Source organism: Gossypium arboreum, chromosome 3 (assembly GCF_025698485.1).
Source record: "Gossypium arboreum isolate Shixiya-1 chromosome 3, ASM2569848v2, whole genome shotgun sequence".
Classification (NCBI taxonomy): domain Eukaryota; kingdom Viridiplantae; phylum Streptophyta; class Magnoliopsida; order Malvales; family Malvaceae; genus Gossypium; species Gossypium arboreum.
The window spans coordinates 65,190,954-65,200,961 of NC_069072.1; the positions used below are offsets into that span (position 1 = coordinate 65,190,954).

Consider the following 10,008-nt stretch of genomic DNA (forward strand, 5'->3'; position numbering starts at 1 on the left):
TATTTTTGGTCATTGTGGTCCACCTCACCTTTACTTTTACTTACCACAGTTTCTTGCCTCGATTCTGGTTTAGGTTCAACTAACCCTTCCTCATTTTGAATGGTAATTGCATTGAGCTGCTCTCTTGGGTTAGATTCAGTGTTACTCGATAGGCTACCTTGTGGTCGTTCAGATATCAATTTAGCGACTGGCCTATCTGAGTTTTGAGCCCTTGGATCGACGGTTGTTGATTCTTAAGTGCTGTCTCGGTATTCTAAAAATGAGTTTCTAACACCGAGATGAATTTTGTTACCATCTCCTCAAGGTTCGGCTTTTTCTCTTGTTGGTAAGGTGGTTGTTGGAAGCCTGGAGGTGGTGGTGTTCTTTGATTCCCTTGGCCTCCCCATAATAAATTTGGGTGGTTCCTCCATCCTGTATTGTAAGTGTTGTTGTAGGGTTTATTTTGAGGTCGAGGATTATTACCCATATAATTTAATTGGTTGTTTTCCATGTTGTGGCCATAAGGTGGGTATTCTGAATTGCTTGTTCCTCCTTCACTTGCATTGCATTGCATTACTGGGTGAACCTGTGAAGAACCAAGAAAATCGTCAATTTTTCTATTCAAAAGTTCTACCTGATTAGAGAGCATGGTGACCGAATCGACGTTAAAAACGCCGGCTACTTTCGTTGGCTTTGTCCTCATGACTTGCCACTGATAATTATTCAGTGACATCTCTTCTATAAATTCATAAACATCCTAAGGTGTTTTATTATTGATAGTCCCACCAGCGACTGCGTCAACCATTTGTCTAGTCGAAGGATTCAGCCCATTGTGGAAAGTTTGAACCTGTAGCCACAGTGATAACCCATGTTGAGGGCACCTTCTCAACAGGTCCTTGTATCTCTCCCATGCATCATATAGTGTTTATAAATCCATCTGCACAAAAGAAGAGATATCATTCCTTAATTTAGCCATTTTGGCCGGTAGAAAATATTTTAGTAAACACTTCTCGGTCATTTGTTCCCAAGTAGTGATTGACCCTCGTGGTAATGAGTTCAACCACCGTTTAGCCTTATTCCTTAATGAAAAGGGAAATAACCGAAGATGAATGGCATCATCAGAAACGCCATTGATTTTAAATGTGTCGCAAAACTCCAGAAAATTCGCCAAGTGATTGTTTGGATCCTCATCCTGCAAACTATCAAACTGAACAAATTGCTATATCATTTGAATCGTGTTAGGTTTCAGTTCAAAATTATTTGCAGCAATAGAAGGCCTAACTATACTTGACTCAGTTCCTGTTAAATTCGGTTTAGCATAATCATACATAGTGCGCGGAGCAGGATTCTGATTTACTGGATCAGCAGCAATCACAGGAGGTAGCGAATTTTCCTGATTTTCAGCCATCTCCTCGGTTGTGGTTTGAATATCGTCCTCTTGCTCTTCCTCTGCATATCTTAAGCTTCGCCTTATTTCTCTTCGGTTTCTGCGAGTTGTGCGATTGATCTCACTGTCAAAAAGTAATGGTCCTAACGGGTTTCTTCTTATTATAAACTAGAAAACCTGTCAGAAGCGAATAAAAGAGAAAATTAGAAAATAAATTAAAAATTTAAATTGCAAATAAAGTAAAATGGCTAAAGTAATAAAAATCGAGTGTTCCTAATATCTTAGTTCCCCGGAAATGGCGCCAAAAACTTGATAAGTGATATTCGTAACAGGTTTTAAAAATTTATAATTAATCGTTCTTGAAACTATCTATTATCACGATGAAGGCAAGTGTACCTATCGAACAGTAGTATAGCTTTAGCAAGACCGGGTTGTCGAACCCAAAGGAACCAAGAGTACTAGTAATTATTTTCTTTTTATTATCTAGCCTAAAAATTAAGGGATTTGTTTATCTAAAGTAATTAACTAAACTAAGGGTGCACAAAGAAAAAAATTTGGGAAATGCTTTTGGGAAAACTCGATTAATTAAGACAATACCCAAGGAAAAATTCACCTAGACTTCATTTGTTATTTGACTCTGAAACGTCTAACCCTAGGTTGATTAATTGAAATCTCTTTCTAATTAACAACTTAGTGTTGCATTAACTCGATCTATGGACTCCTTTATTAGGTTTCACCCTAATCTAGAAAAATCTTATCACCCTATCTCTAGATGTGTAATCAACTCTACTTAATTACGACAAATTTACTCTTAGACAGGGGCTTTTTCTCCTCTGAATAAGTGCATTAACTTGAATCAATATCCTGTAATATTAAAGCAAGAATTAAGAATACATAATTAAGAACACATAATTAAGAACAAGTCAAATATTTATCATACAATTCAAATAATAATAACAAGATCCGTCTTAGGTTTCATTCTCCTTAGGTATTTAGGGGGTTTAGTTCATAATTATAGAAGAAAACATCTCAAAATAATAAAGATAACAAAACATAAAGAAAACCCAAAACTCCTGAAGAAAATTGAAGGGAGATCTTCAGTCTTGACGAAGAATCCGGCTTTTGAGATGGATCAATAGGCTTTCCTTAAGTAATTCCTTGCCTCCTACTCTCTGTCTTCCCTCTGAGTGCCTCCTCAGGTGTTTAAATAGGCTTTAGAATGCCTAAGAGCCCTCCAGAGTGGCCTTTTCTGAATAGGACTATACTTGGGCTCAACAGGGACATGCCTGTGTGACACACCCGTGTACGATTGCTTCAGACCGTGGTCAAGGCTGTTAAATAGGCACGGGTGTGTGGTCTACCCGTGTGAGTCGTGCTTCGGTTCTGCCAAATGGGCACGGCCGTGTGGCCTACCAGTGTGAGGTAGTCCAAGCCGTGTTGATTTTTCATGTTGGCCCGTTTTTTCTATTTTTAGCCCATTTCTCGCTCTTTTTACTCTCCTATGCTCACCTAATTATAAAACATGAAATTAAAAGATTAGGAGCATCGAATTCACCAAATCTGAGAAATCATCCATAAATGTGCTCAGCATGGGATAAAAATATGTATAAATTATAGTTTATCATGCACCTAAATCCCTCATCAAACTTAGAGTTAAGCATGGTTTTAAGATGACCAATTTCAGATGGATTATTAGCCGCATTTAACATATCATCAACATAAAGCAACAAATATATAAAAGAACCATTATCAAGACATTGTAGATAAACACAATTGTCATACTTCAAGAAAAATACAGGCTGAGTTTTTACAAACCTGACTCTGATACCACTAAATGTAACACCTAAAAACCCAATCCAGAAGTTTTGATTGAATTTCGGAGGTTACATTATTGAATTCCAAATTTCTTTTAAAAAAAAGTCAATATCTTTGTATGTTTAACAAAATTTAGTAAAAACTAAACCTATGCTTTGCACTTAGTGTTTAATTGGCGTTAAAAATAAGTCAAAAATAAATCATATTAGTATTCTCTGAACAGTTCAAAAATGTATCAGATTTTGCTAATCGTAACCCAAAATTTCAAACTAGTGTTATAGTGAAAAATATATTGTATACTTTTTAATAGAAGACCATAGGTCATTTCTCAAAAGCGTATAAAACTTTGGAATAGTAGCAAAAAGCTTAGTTAAAAACAGCGTGCGTAACTTCTAAAATGCTGTTCAAAATCGAAAACACATAATTTAACGAAAAATCCAAACTCAAACCCGTACCACATTTATTATAACCGCCTTACAAATAATTTTTAAATAAGCCATACTAAACTTAACAAAATCTTATGTAAACCAAACAAACACCAAAAACTTTCTGATTCCTCTGATGTGTCGAGTCTGAAGCTTAAACTCGTGAATTACATGAAAGGGAAAAACTAAAAGGATGAGCAACACGAGCTCAGTGTGAGTCTGAAACATAAGTGAATGGCAGAAACGGAGCAACACAACAAATATTTAAGAAACATACCTATACCAAAAACATACGAAATTCCCAAATTGGTAATTCGTTTATGAATTTTATTTCCACTAACCAATGGTACGCAAAAATATTATTCAGTATTAACCCTGTCAATCATTTTTCAGATGTGTAATGAATACACAGATAAAAAACCCACCCAACGAACCAAACATCACTCCGACCACCCTGCACACCATAATTGGGCTATATTAGGGCACCCTACACACCACAAAGGGCTATTATAAGCTTGTCCACCCTACAAACCACATAGTGGGTCTCAGTCACTCAGCTGACATATATATATGCATTGCGGATGTACCACTTTCAAAATAATTTTGCAATTTGACTGCTTAGAATAGACTTCCTTCTCTTCACAACCAAAACCCTAATTTTATGCAAATGAGAAAATATGTACACAATATACAAACAGACATATAGAAATGAACTTCCTCACAACTAGAGTAACAAAACCAGAATTCACATGCCTACATTCAACTAAACACAACAAAACACATTATTGCATCCAAGTTTATATAAATAACATAATTACAAACCCAATATCAAATATGTGCTCACGAATACAACATTACACATGCAAATAGCATTTCATAATTAGTTTAAAAAAAATTAAGATCTCACACACTCCTACAGAACTTAAACTAACACAGGATCATTCAGGGTCTAAATCGCATCGATTTGTAAAAAGGAAAAAAAATAAAGAAATAGTAAAAAAAAAGGCCATACGGCTGTGTGACCAGGCCATGTGGGAAGGTCCAACCCGTGTGAGGGTCAACAGGGTCGTCTGGAAAATTCATACGGTCGTGTGGCTACAACACGCCCGTGTGGCTGCAACACGCTTGTGTGACTAAGTTGCACAACCATGTGAGTTTCCCATGTAACTCACTGTGCATTTGTAACCAAAATTAGCATAATTTTTTAAGTAGAGAAGACACGACCGTGTGGCTAATTCGCACGCTCGTATGGCTGAGATACATGACCGTGTGACTAAACGACACGCCCGTGTGTAATCGACACAATCTTCCTAACATGGGTCACACGGCTGCGTAACTAGCCCGTGTGACCCACCTTAGATTGTGTGCCACAAAGCACACCTAATTTCCAAATGGCGCACGACTGTGTGAATCGTTCGTGCGTGGCACATGCCCGTGTGCCTCAAAACCACCCCCAAACTTGATGCACAACCATAAAATACATAAAAAAACACTCCAAATACAAATGTTTAGTAAATCACACGTTATTAAGTTCACAAACACCAACGAACGATCACAATTCCCCCCGTTGAACAAAACTGAAACTCAATTACAAGATCACACAAACTATTCTAAAACCTTAATCAACAATAATAAAGAATCCAGAAAACCAAATTAAAATTCAAAGGCACTTACACGTTTCAGCACTTAAACAAATTAATCACGCAATTCCTCTATTGAATGATTGAAACAAAAACTTTAATGCACGACCAAATATATACAAAAAGAATCACAATAGCCAAAAAGAAAAAAAAAAGATGGAACTGAAAAAGGAAGAAAAAGAAGCCAACGTGCGAGAGAATCAGAGGAAAAGTAGAATAACGTGAACAAAAATTTTTAGGGATTCCTTTCCCTTCTTCTTTTTTTTTTAATTAAAATTAAAAACTCCAATAGTTTTTTTATTAATAATTTAAAACCAATCAGATTTTACTAATTATTATTATAAAAAATATTTCAAAATAATATAACAATATCGATTTTATCAAAACCCTTCAAATTTAATTACAAAGTTTTAAAGAATTAAAATCAATAATTCTAAAAAAAAAAATTCCCACATTGCATACACATGGACTCGAACCTGAGACCAAATGTAAGTTACTGAAGAGATAGCCGCTGAACAATCCAACCGAACCACAAACCCCAGCCAACTAACCTGGGTAATTTTAACCCCAATTTTGAGGTGTTACAACTCACCCCTTATTAAAGAAATTTTGTCCTCGAAATTCCTACTAACCATGCTATCGCCTAAGCACAAGACTCACCATTACGCTTCCGTTGTGCACTCTACTCCCAACGTGCTACCATATCATACTTAACCTTAAAATCACTCACACCACTCAAACACTTAACCACTAATTCAAATCAATTCACTTACTATCACACACACAACACATTATCCAACAATCAAAAAGTCAACTCATTCACAAACAACACTACACATAAGCCGAGATATCCCACAACTATACCTGACTCATTGTCATCAAGTGCACTCCTTAATCTGATGCTCCGTGGACCCGCATCTGAAATATGCTCTTGAGTTTTTTCGACATTCATCTAGATGATGCTTCTTACAATGCCTACAAATGGAAACATCCATGCCACTAGCAAAACCTTCGACACTATGTAACACCCCCACGCCCGAAACCGTCACCGGAGTCAAGCTTGAGGTGTTACTAAACTTATCTTACCTTTTAAACAACTCTAAACCACTTATTTTAATTTTCAGAATAAACTGTTTTTCTGCGTCATGGTTGCTTAAAAATTCATTTCTCGAGTTTCAAAACTCGAAATTAAGATCCATAAATTTTTCCTGAAACTAGACTCATATATCTATCTACTAATTTTTTTCTAGAATTTTTGACTTAGCCAATTAGTACAGTTTATTAGTTAAAGTTACCCCTATTTCAGAATTCGACTGCACTAGACTCTACTTACTACGAACCACTTTTCTCTCTGTAAAAAAATCATATGACTATACCGTTTGTTTCTATTAAAACTAGATTCAAAAAATTCTAACCATATAAAGTACACCACCTAATTATTTTTTTAAAATTTATGGTGAATTTCTAAAGTTGGAACAGGGGATCCAGAAATCGCTCTGGCCCTATTTCACCAAAACTCAATACCCTATAAAATACAAAACCTTTACCTGTTTTGCTTATTCCATATGAAAATAGACACAACGAACTTTAATTTCATATATTATTCACCATCAACCCATGTCTCTACAATTTCTTGTAATTTTTCAAAATCCCGTTATTTCTGATACTTGAATCTGTTTTTAAGTTACTTTCACATTTTTCTTAGTTTTCATGTGATAGTTACTACTTAATCATACATACTATTAAACATGTATATCATCAGCCACTCTATTAGCTAATCACTAGCAAGTATTTACACATCATTCATTGATCATATCATATCAAAAGAAACCAAGTTCCTATACATGCCATACACAAAACGAAACGTCTAACTATACCAATGTGATTTCTTCGATAGTGTGATCGGGTCTCTGACATTTCCTTCGATCCCCGAGTGGCTTGCTAAAAACTATAAGAAAAATGAAAATAAAGAGAGTAAGCACTAGGCTTAATAAGCTTACAAGAAAATAAATTACAACATTCAACATAATGAATAATTATACATAATGTCACCTAGCCTCATAAACTTTCTTTACTTCTCATTTTCTACCTTCTTCTTTACTCACATACCTTCTTTCTTACCTGACCTTTCACTATCCATAAATATAATCTACCTTTCCTTTTGCTGATAATTCACTGTAATTTAACGTGTACAATGACCCGTTGAACCACTCGAATACTAAGGATACTAGGGTCGTTCTCGCTCATCAATATCTGCTAATGCCATGTCTTGACATGGACTTACATGAATTATTCCTGTCTCCAATGCCATATATATATATAATATGGGTTTACATGGCTCATTCCTGTCTCCAAAGCCATATAACTGATATGGACTTACATGGCTCATTTTCACATCTGTCTGTCTGTCTGTCAACCCCAATATCCTAACATTCCTAAGGTTCAAACGGGGTTTCCTAATGCTTTTTCTCTGTCACTTCGCCTTTAATTCGACTTTAAATATTCAAAGAAAATAAGTATATAAATATAAATGCTGGAAATTGACAATAATAATGTAAAATAAAAGAATATTTCATTTATTTAGTGTAAACTTACCTCGGTACAAAATGTGACTAAACTTTACAATTTAGTCCTTTACTTTTTCTTTTCCCCGATCTACTCCCGAATTTCGCTCTTCTTGATCTATAATAGCAAATTTAACTTATTTAATATTCATATTTATCAAAACAGTCCTTGACCCAAACTTTGGCAAAATTACATTTTTGCACCTAAACTTTCACATATTTGCACTTTTTCCCTAAGGCTCGTAATTTAAACTTCATCCTATTTTCTTATGTTTTATGACATGCTGATCATTTTTCCCTTCTATGACAACATCAAATTCACACTCTAACATGTACTTATGACTATTAGGTATTTTTACCGATTAAGCCCTTTTACTTGTTTTCACTTAAAACCGAGTAGCACAAGTTGTCTAACATAATTTAAAACCTCATATTCTATCATAAAACATCAAAATAAACAATTTTCACCTATGGGTATTTTTCCAAATATGAACCCTAACTTAAATTATTGCTAGCATAAGCTTTATCGAGCAACCGGGACTCCGAAAACGTAAAAAACATTAAAAACAGGGCTTGGAATCACTTACTATGGAGCTTGAAAGCTTGAAACAAACCCTAGCTATGGAAAACCCTTGAAATTTCGTGCTAATGAAGAAGATGATGAATTTTGTGTTATTTTTCCCTTTTTATTTCATTTAATATCCAAATGACCAAAATACCCTTCCTTATTAAACTTTCAAAAATTCCATCCATGTCCTATTTTGTCAATGAACTTAGAAATTGGTAAAATTGTTATTTAAACCCTCCTAATTAATATTCCAAAGCAATTTCATACTAAAAACTTCTAGAATGCAAGTTTTACAAATTATTCAATTTAGTCCCTAATCTCAACTTAAGCACTTTATGCATAGAATTTCATCACGAAATTTTCACACAATCATGCAATCATATCATGAACCTAAAAATAATAATAAAATAAATTTTTCTACCTCAGATTTGTGGTTTCGCAACCACTATTCTGTTTAGGCCCTATTTCGGGATGTTACACATTACCTTTGCTAAAATTCAGCTGAGGTCTCATACGCTTCGCAAATCGAGGCTCCGAACTCGAAGGACTACAATCCCTTTTCTTCCCACACTCTACACACCTACCTTGAACCATTACTCTGGTTCTTTCTAAACTAGCCTCGAAAACTTTCTCTAAAACTTCCCTTACTAACCAAGTCAACGCCTTAGTACCTACCTCCGAATTACCACCACCCGTGGCTAGTGTAACCACAACGACCTCCAACTCCTAAATAGACACACATCCTAGAGAACCAGATGACTCTTCAAGAGTCACACCAGGTTGATCTTCACGACTTAGCTTATCTTCGTAACTAATCTTAAGAGATCTACAATACCAAACTCGAACACAAAAATAAATATCTAAACAACAGTTCCAATCTTACAAAACTAATCTTACAATCTCAGAATTTCACACGGACCAACATCGGGGTCTCAGACATTTTATTTTTACAAACATTTTCAAAGCACAAAAAATTTTCTAAACACTGTGGTATGTTTTGTCAAAAATATTTTTAATACACACGCATGTGAACATATAAAAATACTGGCTGAATTTTTGCAAACTTGACTTTGATACCACTAAATGTAATACCCGAGAACCTGGTCCAGAAGTTTTGATCAGATTTCGGAGTTCACATTATTGAATTCAAAATTTCTCTTAAAAAAAAATTCAATCTCTTTGTATGTTTAACAAAATTTAGTAAAAACTAAACCTGCACTTTGCAATTTGTGTTTAATTGGCGTTAAAAACAAGTCAGAAATAAATCAAACTAGTATTCCCTGAACATTTCCAAAATACGTCAAATTTTGCTAATCGTAACCCAAAATTTCTAATTTGTGTTATAGTGAAAAATATGTTGTGTAATTTTTAATAGAAGACCATAAGTCATTTCTCAAAAGCGTATGAACTTTGGAATAGTAGCAAAGAGCTTAGTTAAAAACTACGTGCGTAACTTCCAAAATATTGTTCAAAATTGAAAACACATAATTTAACGAAAAATCCAAACTCAAACCCATACCATAGTTATTATAACCGCCTTACAAATAATTTTTAAATAAACCATACTTAAAGAAGTTTTATGTAAATCGAACCAACACCAAAAACTTTCTAAGACCTCCGATGTGTCGAG

At 34.7% G+C, this 10,008-nt stretch overlaps 1 non-coding gene across 1 annotated transcript; it reads left to right on the forward strand.

The window, feature by feature from the left end:
- The first annotated feature begins 842 nt into the window (after window positions 1-842).
- Window positions 843-949, forward strand: LOC128291149 (small nucleolar RNA R71). Its single transcript, XR_008280925.1, has one exon. It is a non-coding gene; the product is annotated as a small nucleolar RNA R71 (small nucleolar RNA).
- The last annotated feature ends 9,059 nt before the right edge of the window (window positions 950-10,008 follow it).